Source organism: Ptiloglossa arizonensis, chromosome 10, assembly GCF_051014685.1.
Source record: "Ptiloglossa arizonensis isolate GNS036 chromosome 10, iyPtiAriz1_principal, whole genome shotgun sequence".
NCBI lineage: Eukaryota > Metazoa > Arthropoda > Insecta > Hymenoptera > Colletidae > Ptiloglossa > Ptiloglossa arizonensis.
In genome coordinates this window covers 12,832,155-12,850,429 of record NC_135057.1, presented here as the reverse complement: position 1 = coordinate 12,850,429, position 18,275 = coordinate 12,832,155, and positions in this window count along the sequence as shown.

Below are 18,275 nucleotides of genomic sequence, written 5' to 3'. Positions count from 1 at the left end.
TTCACACGAATGCCGAGACTGTATTCGTTACCGATAAATATCACGAATTCGACAAAAAATAGAAAGAAATATCTTTCACGCGACTAAAAAATGTTTTAAAAAATGTTCCAAGTTGCGTGGCTGTTTGATTGCAAGTTAAGGAAAACTTGGTATTGCGAAACGAAGAAACTCGATACGGAAAACGAGGCTACGGTAGCCATGTTCGCATTTCGAAATCGCAGATTTCATTGATTTCTCTCTCAGGGAACGTGGTTCTTGTTTCGTTGCGCTTTATTCTCGCATCTTTTGCAATTCTTTTTTTTTATATATATGTACGTTCAAAGCGAGCACATCTTCGATCAATTATCCCATCGTGTCTCTCGGTGCAACAGTTACGTAAGAATTTCTTCGGTGGTCTTACGGGGTTTCCTCCAGGAACAAAATTCGATACGATTCCGTGTTCGAAAGTTGCACGATTTCTTTTCGTAGTTTCTCGAAGACCTGTTCGTCGATCGCGAATTCAGACGCGTGCACCGCGGCGAATCGTTAAGTAATAATTATCGTCGATATTGCACGTAACAAAGCTGTCGCGACGCGATGCAAGCAGTCGAAGGTCTTTCCGGTTTAATCAACTTCAGGAAGTTTGGTAGCGGGCGGCAGTTGTCGGGTCAGTGTATGCATTCTATACTAGCCAGGGGAATTTTGTGGACGTTGCGCGGTCAACTGCTATAATATTAATAGCTCGGGTATGAAATTTGCTTAATCATGACTAACGGGATGACCCAATGGAATGACAATAATTTGCCGGTGTTCACTAGCCGCGTCAATCTCGAGTAACGATCGCAACGAAATTGGGACCACTGTGGCAAAATGACGTTGAACGGTAACAAGTTCGCGTAATCAACGGAAATATTAATTGTCGAACTTTCTCGTCGTCGGTCGTCTCCTGTCGAAACGTGGCGATCAAAAATGTACATTTCGACGGGGCGAGGAGTGAATCGTTCCTGATCTTGTCCGATCGAGGTCCCCCATTTTCTCGATGCAACGAAACTCTTTCGCCAATCTATCCCGTCGTTGCATCCTCAATACTAGACAGAGACACCCGTCTCGATGCCAGTTAAAATCAATCAACCAACACCAGCTATTATTCTATACCCCCGCGACTTTGAAAATAAAGCTAAAACAACCCACGCGCGTAATAATACCAACATCGGGTTGTTATTACGACCCGCGTTCGCGATATTACCAACATCGGATATTATTATTCCGTTCCGTCGTAACTTTGAAAATAAAGCCAACACGAGGAACCAAGTTCGCGGAACATTTTCTTCCCGCTTCGCATCCGGGTTCAACCCTTCGAGTTCTGACCCACTAACAATCACCCCGTGCGAATCAATTTCGCGAATAAATATGCTCGTAATCCCTCCTAATCGAAGTTCCACCGTACCATAAACCGAGCGAGTAGGGTACACCGTTTCTTGAAACAGAAAAAGAAACGCGTACGCGGCGAGATGGAATTTATCGTTGAATTTTTCCGTGGATTTCCCAAGGTAACGTTTAAACATTTTTCCCTACGTCGTACGTTGCACCGTGCAACCACGGGGACGTTCCTTGTTTGTGTCCGCTGTTAGGACCGTAATGAGAGGTGCCATAACGTTAACGGGCGAACGCATACGTTCGAGCAATTACGTCGCTCCGACTAATTTCTGTCCCTGGGCAAACTCGAGGAATTCCAGGCTATTCGGTGGTAGGGGTGGTTCACACGGGGAATCCCGCGTCAAGGGGGATGGCTGCTGACCGTCTCGTCGGATCTACCATGAGCGTTTTTTCTGCTCGCGGACTGTTCGCGCGCGCACAAGCGAGCGTTACGTACGAGAACGGTACGAAAGCCGTGGAGAGCGAACACACGTGAATCGCGCGCGACGCGCCCTTTAGCCAGCCAGGGGTGCGAACGCGGCCGAGAGGGTTGTTTGTCAAGAGAATTTTCAACGGCGAACAAGCCGTGCCACCGAGTATTACGGGCTGGATTAATTCCTAATAAAAATATGTGAAATATTTCCATGGCGTGGATGAGCCGGTAGCCCGCGTTCCAGCCCGAAAAAAGACCGTGCGTGCATCGTTGTGTTTTGCTTTCGGATTGCGCGTCTAGGTTTCCGCGACAAATTGCTTTCGGGTAAAAGACCAATCCCCTCGTATGGTATTCATAGCTTCGTAACCCACCTGTCCCTAGTGCACCCTCTTCGGGAACGGTGAATTTTTACGGATATTAACCTCTCGAGTAACGTAGCAATTTGTCACACAGTGTTAAAGATAGATAATTGTTACACCGGATGGGTTTTCATCGATTTCACCCGGCTCGGAAACTGTTGTTCCTTAACATTTGCATAGGCCAACATTAATGAAAATCGCGTAGAGGAACAATGGCATACTGAACCGTTTGCCTTTCCAGATTTCGTAATATCTTGATGTATATTTATCATTTTAGAGGTGTATACCTTTAAACGCGATATTTAAGCGTACTTTTTGCGAGAGGTTTATATTCTGTCAGCTACATTTGAATATGCGGTCTAATACTATCTATGCCGTCATCTAGCGCTTCGCGAACGACCTATTTCTCGACAAACTTGGGCGTTTTGCCGTAGATGGCGCCACCAGTGCATTCCGGATTATATAAATTTTGAACAAATTAAATTATTTTTGTGCTATGCACTTTTGCATGCAATTATGAGTTAAAAATTAATTTATTATGCTTAAATCATTTTTCTCATTATTTGATAGAAATTTATAAGTTTTCACCCTAAAATTGTAACAAGCTTTCTAAGTTTAACTATTAAAGTAAAATGTATTCCTCATTATTAAGGAAAAATTACATTTTGGTAGTTACATTGCAATACATGTTTTAAGTACAACTCGTGTTAAAAGGTTTTGTTTTCTTAAAGAATAAGTATACATTATTTATTGGACTTCATTGTTTATTGGATACGATTGAATAATTTTTTAATTCTTGTGATTTGGACAGTACAAGTAGTCGTGGCACGTTTTGGATAATGGAGTCAAAATATAATTACTTACTTTGCTAAACATAAAATTTATTTTCGTGAGCACCTGTAGAAGAATCTATCGTGGAATTTCAAATTTGTCTATCCTTGTACAAAGGCAATACAATTTTAACGAAAAAAATGTAATGTAGAAGTTTTAGAGAATCGCATGTAGTGATTTTACACGTATTGTGCCCTTTATCAGAATAAAATAAATGTTAAATTAATATAGTATGTCTAGTAAACAATTATTACCTTTCATGCTGTAAAACTTTACGAAACACTTTTTACTTCGAATCTCGATAAAAATCAATTTCTATAAGTTACTTAATCATTTGTAATGCATAAATAAGATGCACATTCTTCGTTCAATATTGGGAACATGCGTAAATGTTAGTAACAATCGTGGAAATGAACAAACATTCACCAAAACCGTTCTCCCTCGCAGATTTCTCAATATCTTGATGTTTATTTATCATAATTATTAACAACCATCGTAGGAGAATAGTTTAAACAATTATTAACAATGTCCTAGTATAAATAATAGCTTAAACGCCATCAATTTCTTGAAATATCCGCTTAAATCGTACAATAATAAAATCGAAGTAACGGAAAGTCACCTTCTCGAGGGTATAAATAGAACCGCTGGCTACCGAAAATTTCATTCGCCCGGGAGCCTCCGCGGCGGACGGAGCTCCTCCCTTGGGGGACCTCGACCCTCAGGGCCAGGGTGGCCCGCCGCGGAGAAGGGTGGACTCGCGGCGTACTCCCGGCGGGCGGAGTTCCTCCTGTGGAGGACCCGGACCCTCCGGGCCAGGGTGGCCCGAGTCGTACCCGCGGCGGACGGAGCTCCTCCTCTGGGGGACCCGGACCCTCCGGCCAGGGTGGCCCGACACGAAGAGGGGCCGTACCGCCGCTCTTTCTTTTCCCACTTTATTTCCACTTCCCCTACTCCAAGAATTTCTAACTTTGCTAAAATTTTTCAAAAAATTCTCAGAAATGACGTCATTTTCGCAAAATTCCGAAAATTCTCAGAAATGACGTCATTTCCGCGAAATTCCGATAATTCTCAGAAATGACGTCATTTCCAAGAAGTGGCACGATAGGAATACCTCCTCGCACATCATGTTCTCCTGATACCAAAATCTCGAAAACAGTACAGAAATTCGTTTAAAATTCGCGCCTCGGGGAAATTCTTGGAAATGACGTCATTTCCAAGAAGTGGCACGATAGGAATACCTCCTCGCACATCATGTTCTCCTGATAACAAAGTCTCGAAAACCGTGAAAAGTTCCAGTTAAAGTACAGAAATTCGTTTAAAATTCGCGCCTCGGGGAAATTCTCAGAAATGACGTCATTTCCAAGAAGTGGCACGATTGGAATACCTCCTCGCACATCATGTTCTCCTGATACCAAAGTCTGAATTTCGGACAACAATTTTAGAAAATTTCTGAACTTTGTCTAAAATTTTTCGCCGATTTCGGGACTTTGGTATCAGGAGAACATGATGTGCGAGGAGGTATTCCAATCGTGCCACTTCTTGGAAATGACGTCATTTCCAAGAATTTCCCCGAGGCGCGAATTTTAAACGAGTTTCTGTACTGTTTCGAGACTTTGGTATCAGGAGAACATGATGTGCGAGGAGGTATTCCTATCGTGCCACTTCTTGGAAATGACGTCATTTCCAAGAATTTCCCCGAGGCGCGAATTTTAAACGTGTTTCGAGACTTTGGTATCAGGAGAACATGAAGTGCGAGGAGGTATTCCAATCGTGCCACTTCTTGGAAATGACGTCATTTCTGAGAATTATCGGAATTTCGCGGAAATGACGTCATTTCTGAGAATTTTCGGAATTTTGCGAAAATGATGTCATTTCTGAGAATTTTTTGAAAAATTTTAGCAAAGTTAGAAATTCTTGGAGTAGGGGAAGTGGAAATAAAGTGGGAAAAGAAAGAGCGGCGGTACGGCCCCTCTTCGCGTCGGGCCACCCTGGCCGGAGGGTCCGGGTCCCCCAGAGGAGGAGCTCCGTCCGCCGCGGGTACGACTCGGGCCACCCTGGCTCGGAGGGTCCGGGTCCTCCACAGGAGGAACTCCGCCCGCCGGGAGTACGCCGCGAGTCCACCCTTCTCCGCGGCGGGCCACCCTGGCCCTGAGGGTCGAGGTCCCCCAAGGGAGGAGCTCCGTCCGCCGCGGAGGCTCCCGGGCGAATGAAATTTTCGGTAGCCAGCGGTTCTATTTATACCCTCGAGAAGGTGACTTTCCGTTACTTCGATTTTATTATTGTACGATTTAAGCGGATATTTCAAGAAATTGATGGCGTTTAAGCTATTATTTATACTAGGACATTGTTAATAATTGTTTAAACTATTCTCCTACGATGGTTGTTAATAATTATGATAAATAAACATTAAGATATTGAGAAATCTGCAAAGGCGAACGTTTTCCTCTTCGCATATCATGTTCGATTGATACTAAAGTCTCGAAATCGGTGAAAATTTAAGCAAAAGTCAGTAATGTTAATTTTGGGAACGTGCGTAAACATTAACAACAATCGCAGAAAGAAAAAGACATTCACCGAAACCGTACGTCTTCGCAGATTTCGCATTATCTTGAGGTTTATTTATCATAATTATTAACAACGGTCGTAGGACCATAGTTTGACCAATTATTAACTATGTCCTAGTATAAATAATGGCTTAGAAGCCATCAATTTCTTAAAATATTCGGTAGTAATCCGTTAATCTCTTGATCCGTTGATCCGTTTATTTTATTTTATTTGTTCTCTGATTCTAATTTGTACTTGTTTTTCGATGTTTGTTTTTTTATCACTGCTTCGTTTATTGTCTTTGTTGCTGCATGACGACTGTATTTAATCATTAACCAAATTCATTTCTATTTTCTATCACGCCTTGACTTTAGGTTTCTCTTAGATAGAAGAATCTCAGCGAATTGAGATTTTGCGGGATTTTCGAATGAATTTCTGAAATTTTTACGTAAATTTTTCGTCGATTTCGGGATTTTGGTGTTATAAGATAGGTGCACACGATTGGCGAGGAAAAATGAATATTTTGCCATGATTGAAATAATTTTATTAAAGTAGGATAAGGTAGGATAGGCCTAGTAGGACCAACTACACGGTTCGCGTCGCGTCTTCCCCAATTTTGCCTCATTTTTCCATAATGTAATTGCTCGGCAGAATTAAACCAAGAGATCGAAGGAACTTTGATTCTTTCCTTCTCCTTGGTTTAGTAATTTCGTTTGTACTGCGTATCGAGGGAGACCGGTGGAACTTTGATTCCATCTATCTCTCTCCGGGTCTCTGCTCGCAGCAACCTCCACGTGGTGAGACCTGGTAATCGGCACTATTCTCGACGAACAATAATTCTTCGTCGTGGGTAGTACCGAGCTAATTGGCTGCGAATTTAGAATAGTTTTATAGGACATAAGAAATAATTGCACTCCGAACGTAGTTGTAAGATATTAGAGTTATGTAGACTCTTGAATATTGTAACGAAATGTGAGCATATGCTTGTAACTTGACGTTTTTCGATAAGTTCAATCTTAATAAGATGAATTGTTTCCTTTCCTTCCATCCCTCTGTATCTGAACCGTGATGTAAAGATAGAGATACTCAAGTTTCGAGTGTTAATCACTGGTTTCTCCCTTGAAGTATAATATACGGTAGAGGAGGTTTCGGAAATAGATGAAACTTGAAAGATTTGAGCTTCGATACGATTAATAGAACCACGGGAAAGAACGGTGGTGTTACGTTTACGCTCGAACACGGTTCCCGAAAGTCCCGTGTTCCTGTACGCGGTTTCACCTGTAAAATCAATCGATATTCACGAAATTGGTACTTCGCGGGGCAAGATGAAATCTCCCGTCGAACGTCTCGTCCGCTCTCTGTATTATCGGGGACGATACCCCTAACCGACTCGTGTAATGCTCGTGGTTGGGCGCGCGGAGCGGAGCGGTGGATCGCGAGGCTTCTTAACGTCAGGATCTATAAATGTCTCGTGGCGTGTAAATGGAAAAAGCGTCATTCCAGACGATACTCGTGTCTTGCGCGCGTCCGGGCTCGGTGTGCTATTTGCACGCGCTCGTACATACACCTTGCCTCTCGTCGAAAGATTTTCACACGGAATTCCTTCCTGAGCCCGGAATAGTCGAGTCATTCAAGTTCCTGGCGACGTTCTATTCACGAGAACGGGTCGGGTTCCCTCTCTCCGGATTCGTCTCTATCGAGGAGTAAATCGACCACCGTGACGACGATTCGCCTCTCGAAACGGTCGATCTACCGTTTAGAAACGAAGATCGCTACCCGAGATTCGCGATCAAAATTGGCGCGCGCGTTTCGTTTGAACCGTTCCTCTCTGTAGTTTCCTCGATTCCCTGATCATCGTTAACGGCGTCGATCGCAATTATTCTCGCCCGCCTCGATGTTCTGCGTACGATTATGAGTTCGTATTGTACGCGTCGAAGAACGCGCGGCACGGCGTTGTCGGCGTTGGGGAACGAGGCGGGGGTGTAGGTCGGTAGGGGGTTGGAAAACGTTCGGTCGAGCAGCCGCGAAAGGGAGCATTTCGCGTAATCGAGGTATCGCGTGCCTTGGTACCCGCGGAACGATAATTCCATTACGCGAGAGAACAAACGTACCTACATACGTACCGCGAAGCCAGGACATTTTTATCGCGAACGATCTGATATTTTCGTCGATCGCCGTTCGTCGTCGTGAAAGCGCGTGCGTGAGATACGCGAGTAATTCTCCTCGCGTGGGAAAGCAACGTTCCGAGCCGCATAAATATAACCACGGAGACTCGTCGGGACCAGACTACACGCTCGCGGTACCGCCTCGAACGCGTTGCCCTGCTTCGCCGCACCGAAATTCGTTCCAGGGCCGACGAAAATAAAAATAACACCTACCCATCGATCTATTCTCTTTCATTGATTCAACTACCAACGAACGAAGCGTACAATCAGATTCTACGCATACGCGCTCTCGCGTCGCTTACGGAGAAATACGAGTAACGAATTAACCCGATCTCGAAATCTTTCCCGTTCTTTCATCGACGAAACGAATATTTCTACAACGCGGTCTCTCCCTTCTTACCAAACGATCTTTGCAAAAATATTTTTCTCAATTTCTCCAAAACCCTTCCGAAACATTCGTTCCGCGTCTCGTTTCGGTAATCGGGGACAGTGAATAATCCAAGAGACTCTCGATCCGCGTAAATGGAGCGTACCTACATACTACCCTGTGAATAACGAAAAGAAAAAAAAATTACTAAAAAGAGCGAACTCGAAAATTGGAAAAATTTCGGGATTCTCGAGAAGAAATTTGGGTTTTCGCCGTGAAAATCGTGCGAGTTTTTTCAGCCGCGCGCGGAAAGCCCTTTTAAAACTAGGAACGAATTCTGGCCCACCGGGCTCCGTCGTTTCCGCCCGGAGTGTGTTTGTAGACTATTAATTCGTCCCGTCGCGCGAAACCTTTTCCAACGGTAATTCGACGCGCGTCCCCGAGTACACGCGGTTATTCGTGGATCGTTATTACGATTCTCGGGCATTTGACGCGAACGTCGCCCGGTCGTCTCTCCGCCGGCTGAACTTTCTTAATCCGAAGTAAACCAAAGCGCGGATAATACGACTCAGCCCCCTCCCCCCGGTCGTTCGGGTGACTTTAATAATCTAACTTTTTCGCTGCCACTTCGCGCCCCACTTTTTCAACCTAAAAATTGCTTCCTCGGCCCCTGACGCTCGTCGAGACGAGTATTTACCCGCGTCTTCGCGCGTGTCGTTCGTTTCGACGTGGCCGAAGAATCGGAGAGGGAAGGACTCCCGATCCTTGTTTTCGCGGAGACAGCGAGTTTTACTTCGAGGGATGAGAGACTGGGGAACGATTCGAGTCGATGATACGTTTCGATGCGCGTTTGAACGTAAAAAATATACGTTGGAGTGTATTTTTTAATGGACGCGCAATGTGTTCGACGAGAGCTCGTTCGACGTTCTTCGTTCGAACAGAAAGGTGGAGAATTTATTTAAATATTTAGAGCTCCTAAGTCTTCGCGACACGTGTATAACGGTGATAGTGTCCAACAGAATTCTTCTACGGTACATTATTGCAGGGGTTGATCCGTGTATCTGTTAATTTGATACTCGTAACACGTGTTGACAATGGTACACCTCGAAAGTTCTTCTACCCTTACCTCTATATTATTATCTCCCCAGGAGTACATATTGGCAATACCACACCCTAAAATTCTTCCACCCTTTCCTCTACGCTGCTGTCTCCGCAAGGGTCGATTCGCGGATCTTTATTAATCCGACACTTTTGGTACACGTTGACAATAGTGGACCCTAAATTCTTCCACCCTCTCCACCGCGTTATTATCTCCCAAAGGGTCGACTCGCGATTCTTTGTACACTTTTGGTACACTTTAGCGCGTACGCTCTCAAATTCTTCCATCCTGCTTTCTTCCTCACCTCTCTCTATTTATAATTCGTCGAAAACCCTTTTATCGTTCGACTATGAAAACAACGTATCTAACTTTAAAACACAACGAAAAGTCCATCTGTTACGCTCGCTGTTTCCCCCTTGCGTTGAAACGATCTTCCAGGAGGGTCGAGAGTGTTTCGCGGACGGGTCGAACGAGACCCGAGGAACGATCACCTCGGTTTCAGCGTTCTCGGTTTCGTCGATCGGTTGCACGTATCTCGAGCCGTTCGAGCCCGTTTACGAGCGACTTTCCCGTTGAAGAGTAGCGTTAAACGATCATCGACCGTGGACACGAAGCTCTCCTTTATGCGAAGGATAAAGCTGCTGGCCGGGAGATTTCATATAGATTCGTCTGAATTACAAAGCTCGTCGTTGCGCGCTGCCTGGTAATAAAAATCGGCTCTGCGTATCCGTCGGTGCACGCACCCTATCTCTCCGCCGGCGCCCTTCGTTCCCTCCTCGCGCCCGGCCCGCCTCGAATGGCATTCATCGAGCGACGATCGATTACAGTGCTCTTGCGGACAATGGCATTCAGGACAGTGCGAATTTCATTCTTTCGTTTCGTAGCCGCGCAGAACGCCGACAAAAGCACGGGCCAACAGAACGCGCGCGCGCGGATGCTTTCATATTTCTCCCGGGCGCGTAAGTCTTGCGTGAATTCGCGTCGCCCGGCGCGCGGCGAACGTACCGTAACCCCGGGAACTTATTCAAACGGCGTTATTGCAACGTGATCCTTTCTCATTGTTTCGGCGTACATTCCGATATTAAGCTGTAATTTATCGCGGCCCGCGGCCTTGTTAACGGGATCGGTTTTAATAAAATGTTATCCTTTCAACGGATGAATTGTGGATCGTATATAATCCTGCGCTCGAACAGTAGCAGGGATACGTAACGTTACTTAATCCAGGCACCGTGAAATTAATACTTTTCGACGATCGTCTCGACCTGTTACACATCCTTGCTTGTGTTTCGTTGACGGAGAAATCTCACAAGGTAGAGAACAAGGTACTCCTGATCGAGGGTTGTATATCGGTAGTAATTATGGGGAAAAAAAGTTTCGAAAGTGTATTTCGCGGTGGTTTTCGGACTATTTGACAAATTTCTGGTAGATTTCCGTCGATGGAAGTTTGTCATTGAATGGAATAGATTCTCGAGTAAAATCAACGTAATTATAACGAGCGAATTACTTTTTTAACGAGACTCGAAGCTTCGTCTTTATCGAGACGGTACCGTTTCGAGGAGCTTCGACGTGACGACACTTCGATCGAAATATTTTATTCCATTTCATCCAAAATGAACGAAGCGCCTCCGGAATCCTCCGATCCGTTCCAAAAGTAGCGGAAGGTTCGAATACCGAACGAACGGTCACGAACAAAATTTAATCGATCGAGTCGGGATTCGCTCGTCCACACTCCGCGCGTTTATCGCGTACCACCGCGCTGCACGAGTTAGCTCGCTCGCGATTCGAAGAGAATTCTTTCTTCTTTTTCACCGCGAATCGAAATGTTCCGCGAATTGTCGCGAAGCGTTGTTGAAGAAGTCGCGGAAGATCCCGAGGCATCCAGTCGCGGGAATCTCGCAACGTTACGCAACCGGAGGTTTCCTTTCTCGTTTTGCGGTCGTTGCTTCTTTATTCCGTGTTCGATGTTCATTGTCGTACATCGCGCGTCTGCGGTTTCGGTTGCGCAACAAAGCGCGAGGTTCTCCTCGCGACGAATCGTTAGACCGTGGACGCGAGTGGTAACCGCACGCTCGTAAGAGTAAATTAGGCGGCCGCCATTTTACGAATCGTAAAGCATCGCGCGGCGCAAATTCTTGCAAACGGACGTTTACAACGTTGCAACGGTATCCGGGCCGTGAGCGCGGACAGAAAAAAGGTCCGAAAGTAAATAATATCGTAGCGCCCGGGCGCTTTCCTCGTAATTTTTAAATATTTTGTTCGCGCGTACGCCCGTTTACCACCCGGCTCCACCCCCGCCTCGGGGAGGGGGGCGAATTTAACGAAAAACACACGAACGCGTATTTGCCCGACACGCCGTGCAATCCCGGCGCCGCATTTTCGTCCCGGGGATCAATAAAATTAATTATCATATATTTCAGACATTTGCATGGATAATGACGATCGGTGGGTGTGACCGATTTACCGTACGTGATCCCGCGTCGGACGAACACTTAGCAAACGAAATTTCGCGCGTGCACGCATATGCGTCGGGACGTGATCGAAATGACTAGCGTTTCACAGACCTGTCGTTCCAAGTGCCGAGCTAACCGCGTTGCGTATCGATTCGAAATTGAACGCTTCTCGTTCGTTGCTTTTCCTCGAGGACGATGCTTTTCGAACGTTTCTTTGTTTCGAAGGTGTGGAAAAAAGTGTCACGTAGCTAACGTATCGTCGGGTGTTGAAAAATATACCTGTGCGGGTGTTGCGTGGATTCCTTCTCGAACCGCGAGTTCTTCGAAAAACATCGGTTCAGAAATTTTTTAAATTAAAATACACACACTTTGAAACGGTACGAGGAAAATACACGTGGACTCGTGACGATACGAATAGGTTTCTTTTCTCCCTTGGAGGGCACCGGTTTCGAAAGTTATCGAGTCGTTCTACGGGTGCAGGGTGCCGCGGAGATCCGAAGAGGGTGACTTATCTCTTGGCAGCACCCACCGTATTGAAAATCATTTTTTTTCTTCTATGGTACGCAATAGTTCCGCACCCCGACAGGCTGCCGGAATCACCCGCTCTATAGACCGATCCAATTAACTACTCGGGAAACGAATTAACGCTTCGATGGGAAACCGAGTATGAATTAACGAACTCTTCTTTAAAAGACACGGAACAATCCTCTCCCTGGCCAGAAAAGATCAAGATATCGTAACACGTATCTACCTACAAGGAAGAAAGTAAAAGTTCATAAAAGGAGCAATATTTTCGCAAACTGTGCTCTCCACTCGTCGGTCTAGTCTACGTCAGGAAGCAATATTTATCGAGCAAGTTTTCCAGGCTTGCGTAAATTTTACTAAGATTCAGAACAGTCCAGAGATTCCCTCGGATGGGGCGTAAATCCGTAAACGGAGTCTCCGTAATTGTTCGACGCGATTTTCCAGCAGGTAGGCGAATTAATCGAAAAAGAGGAACAGAAAGAAAGAGACAGGGAGGGGGTGAAATTCTCAAGGTGTTTTTATCAGTTTACCGACTCGGTGAGCAATGGTCCATCATCGTTCACTGTTGCTCCTCGCGACGAATGGCTGCGTGTCTTACTCCCGTTTCAGTTAGACAATGTGACTTTATTCTTACGGGCACAAAGCGTATACGTCCATACGTGTGCACATCCCGATCGAACAATACCTTGCTCGTCCACGTGGCAATAACTTAGACGCTGGACGGTGATACGTTTCACGAAGGACCGGATCAAAAAATATATACCCGCTGACAATGGGCGGGGAGCATTGTTCGCGATGTATAAAATTTACTGCGGCGGCGGTGATTTCGCGGCGGTACTTACGCAAGAAATTATATCGCGTTCATTGCCGTTGTATATTCCTACGTAGCCTTTTATTGGACGAAAGAGGCGGCCGAGTCCCTTTATTACGTTGGATGGTCTACGTTTACCCGCAACCGGGACTATTTTTCACGGTGTTACAAAGTCGGGACGGTCGATGGTCGTCTTCCACGGGAAATGGAACTTCGATCCGAGCGAATAGCTCCGTTTTTGTATCGATGCGCGAGCAGGAATTATCGTCATCCGAACAGTTACCAAATTCGAACCACCGGATTATTCGTATTCAAACCCTTTGGACTCGAGAGGAGATCCTGTCAACGCGTTTCCCGAAGGACAACGGTAACCTTCGATTATTTATTCATCGCGGTGCGTTCGCGGTACGGAATGAAACATCGAGTTATCCGAAGCAGTGCTCGGTTACCGGTGTACATTTCTTTCTTTTGTACCGAAAAGTAACCTCGGTTAAGAAATAGGATCATTACTCGTTCTTTATTAGCAATCATTCTTGCCAGATCCGCCACCCGACATCCTTGACAAGGAAACGTATATCAAAGACGAAAATATGCCCGTCTCTCACCCGTAGCATTGTTAGACAGGCTTAATACGCTAGTAAAACATTCGGACGGCAACACACAGTGTTGGTCCATATTAAATTCTTAGCGGGTACCGCGTGTCGGCCTTGATGTCCTTCATTAATCAATGCATTGTGGCCGACTCGGTAAGTGGGATCCAAATGTTTCGACACCGGCCTCCCTGTTTCTCCTCCATTGTTTTTTCTTTACTTTTCAGTCGGCCCGGCCCTCCCGGTTCGACCGTTCCGTACAATTGCGCCAACAACCGACTGCCAAGACGGTGGTTTCGTACACACCATCGGTGGTGTATCACCGCCGCGGTACATTGTTACTTACGGGGTCCCATTATATGTAAAGTAGGATGTTTCGGGTCAACCGTATAGGTCCACCTATTTGTTTGACCTCATCGGGGGACACCGTGTCTCTCGAACTGTCGAGCCAATCGAAATCAAAGTGACGCGATATCTCGAAAGCGTGCAATTCGCAATTCGTGCGACCGGTTTCAACGGAAATCTCTCCGCAGGTTCTAGTTTCAACCGTCTTAACCGTGTTTGGATATCTTGACTTGAAAAATGTCGGAGCGACACATTGGTATCTAGTGTAATAGCAATCTTTGTCTTATTATTACGGGTGTTGACGGTAGTCGATATTTTATCATTTACAGATTGAGAAGTATATTCTGAAGAATATTTTCTCGAGGATCGAATTTAAAAGTGTCTCACTCCCTGTACGTAAATTGCATCGATTGATGAAATGTACTCTAAAATCGTACTCGAAGAGACGATTCTTGGATGGTTCTAATCGCATCCACTTGAAAAGAACTAACTCTCCTTGTACGAATAATCGAAGGCAATTCATCGAGCAGAGATCGATTCTAGTTCTCTTCCCTTTTCTTTGTTCGATATTGATCATTTCAATTTGGTTCGCGCGGATCGATGAGAATTGAACGACCAGTATCGCGGAGCATAAATACCCTTGGGAATCGAAGAGATGGTTCGAGCCACGACTAAGAGGTGTCGGTACCGGTCCTTGTTCCCGCGAGAACTCCAAGGTACTTCAGGTTCGAAACCGTAAGAGAGTATATGTCCAGGAACTCGATTCAGTGTAGCGTTACGCCACACCGAGAAGCATCTGTCGCGGTCTTTTATCGTCCATGGAACGCAAACATCTCGACGTCGAGTTTCTGCGAATGGCTGTGAACCGGCGTGGTTTAATGCGACGTCGGTCGATGTTAGGGTCGGGAATTTTTTGTTTGTTTTATCCCTCGTCGAGTATTTCTGAACGCACGGAGAGGTAACGGTCGGTTGTTTCGAGAACGACGCGCAGCGTGTACGAGGCACGCCAACTGACCATTATGCAGATTTCTAATGATTAGATATATCGGTCGTTTGGGAGTGAAACGAATGTAATGCAGCCCTATGGGATCCACTGGTCGCCTCGTTCGTTTCATCATCGTTTCCTTAATTCGTTATCTTGACTAACGACCTCTGGATTCATGAAAGGGAGACGGAAAAAGGCGACGGGGGGGTTGAAGGTACGCGAGGACGAACTTTGTCCTACGAGGAAGAAGAAGAGGAAGAAGAGGAGGAAGAGGAAGAAGAAGAAGAAGAACGAACCGTTGCGATAGATAAGTGCCCTTGGAGTTTACGGAGGAGGGCTCTCGAAGCTTTTCCGGAAGCGTGTATCGCGTTCTTCGATGTTTCGCGGATTCATCGTCCGTTGAAGGAGAATTTCTTCTCGGAGTTTCGAAGAGTTTACGAGAACGAAGCCGCGAAACAATGGCGCGTAAAGACGACACGGGGTCCCTTTCGAATAAATATCGAAACTTTGGTCTTCTCGAATGTTCGGCGTCGCGGATAGGAAACGGTCGGTGAAAATTTCGATATAATTTTATTCGTCTCGGTGCATTCGATTTCCGTGGAACCACCGAGGAGGTTAAAGTTGTTAGATTCTCCTTGGTTCGCGGTAGGCAGCAAGTTCGCAGAATGGCGCGGTACCCTATCCCAAGGCCTCGAGATTACGTTCGACGGTATCTATATTATTAATGTTTCCATCTGCGTTTACGTTCGGATGAATTCGCGTCTTACATTTCGCTTCTATTGCGATTAGAGGCGCTCCGTCGAGAAGACGAGACCGCCTGACTGGAATGCGAATAGCGTAGGGTTAAAGAGGGGTGGTACGTTCGGCTCGCTCGGGTTGGAATTATTTCGTTATTTAGTAGACCAACCTGTAAAATTACGTGGCGTCTTTGGCACTGGTATTAGCGCCGCGAAAGAATTATTTATGCCGCCGCGCCGGAGAAAACGTTGCGACGCCCCGCCCGACACCTTGAGGAACTGTTTGTCGAATATTAAAGCGTCCCTTAAATATTCATGAATGTCTTATTCCTTGAGCGCCTCCGTATCGATATTTTACGCCGAACCGGTTGCTGGATAGTCGCGCACCCCGGGGAAGATTAAATAATTGTTCCACATTCTTGGCCACTATAAAAGAACCAGTATTACGTTCTTCATAAATACAGGCCCCCTCCATCCCCCCCCCCCTACCTCCCGATCGCGTGTTAATATTAACGCGTGTCGAATCACGAAGCTATTTACATTAATTAATTACCGACAATCGTAATTATCGGGACGCGGGGAGAACGTACGCGCGTTTAATTTTATCGTTGCACCGAGCTAACAAGCGACCAATGCGCTCAGGGGCCAACGATTCTTGAACTTTCCTTACGGGATGCCCGACTTTTTTATTAGATTACATCCCTCGATCTAGCAATGCCGGCTGAGCCTCGCATTAGCATATTTCAGACTGTATAATTTATGCACCCATTACATCACACGGGAGAAAGGGGCGAAGCTGCAGGGAAAGGGGTGGACTTCGTACATTATATCGAGGCTGAAGGGGGACGCGGAAGACGGTCTCCGTGTATCCATTCGTGAAGTCCCATTTATTGATTTTGTCTGTCGATGAAACGCGTGTGTATGCGCCTGGCGTTTACAGATCGGACGTAAATATAACGTACGCGCGTCTCTCGGTTGATTTATTTCACGCGGGTAAACTTGTACCGTGCTGGAGAACCATGGTTGATAAAGCTTCTTAAACGGTCGCGTTTCACGCGGGCATCGTCCGGGATGTTTCAAGATAGTTCCTGCACGGAGAAACTGATCTATTTCTCGATCGATTACCATTTTTCTAAATACCTCGCGAATCTAGGAGATCTTAAAACGGGGAACAAATTCGATGGATCGGTTACTACTGCATCTTTAAATACGTAAACGCGTCCCGATCGACAAGAATCGTCTAGGAAATGTTCAGACAGCCGCAAAGAGGAACAGGATTGGATAATCTAGAAAATGTTAAGATACTACCTGCGAGCACACGGACCATTCGACTCGTTGCTCGTGCACACGTTACTATTTTCCTAAATGTACAGTTACTCTTCGAGAACCAGACTCGACCGATCGAATCACCGTGTAACCGTTTCACCGATCGAGAACTCGATCGTCGTCTAGGGACCTCGACTAATGATTACCCGGAGATGCGATCCCCACCTACGCTAAATTTCCTCTGGCAACGAGACAGGGACAAGTCATCGTCCGCGCTTGACTTCATAACGGACCGGTTGAAGTACTATACCATACGCGCGCGTGGTCGCGGTGGTAATTAAAACAGCATTCGAACGCTCGCGGAAGATTATCGTTCGCCGTTACTCGAACCGCTCAATTACCAGGTCTGGGGGGAAAAGAGGAGGAGCGAGAGAGGGGAGAGGGGAATAACGTCAGATTCCAGGTGTCGACATTCCTACACTCGCATTATTATCCCGATAACATTTACGAATAATGTATAGGATGGACAGCTTTAACCGCGCATCGACAACTCAATTTTCTGTATCGTACAAAATTTTCAATTCGTAAAAAGATCTTTGTTGCGGATCGATGAAACTGTAGTATAAAATTGTTAAAATTGTTACAACAACGTACAAATTTCAAGCCGCGTACATCGAATTACAAAGAATTAAAGAAAATTCTACTCGATGCTGATCTGACTCAACCCACGGGCATTCCGCAACATGGTTTTTAACTCGTATCTTTTCTAAGTGGTCGATCTATGCATTTCTATACTTGGAATACATTTTCTGATCGCTGTTCCTATTAGACCGCTGGAGAATCCTATTAGACTTTCGTATCCAAAAATATTAATAGCAATTAAGCCGTTTCCAGCAGTTCGTAATAACACTTCGCGCATAATATGTGTTCCTAATCCTACGCGGCATATGGTCCAACAAGCTCGCTGTCGCCGTGAAACTATCGCCACCCCCTACTCTTCGCTTACGGCTTAAATTCGCCATTAAAATGTGTTATGCCGTTCACCGTTTACAGCTCGTAGCAGATATTTCGCGGGGGTTATATTATCGATCAGTCATCCCCCCACGGTCGAAGGGTGAAGTTCAATTTATGGTTCTCCGGTCCCTCCTCCGCAACCCCTCCTCGGTGCCTTTCCTTCCGCGTGCACCGACTTCCATCGAGCTTCCTGTATCATTTCGTACGCTCGTACGGGCTACGAAAATAACCGCGACGCCTTCGAAACGCGCAATAAGACGCGCGTTAAACCCTCGAGGTGCCCTCGCTCTTCTACCCCGGTACAACAATTACGTTACCCCGATTGCCGCGCGTTTATGCGAATGATATCTTCACCGTAG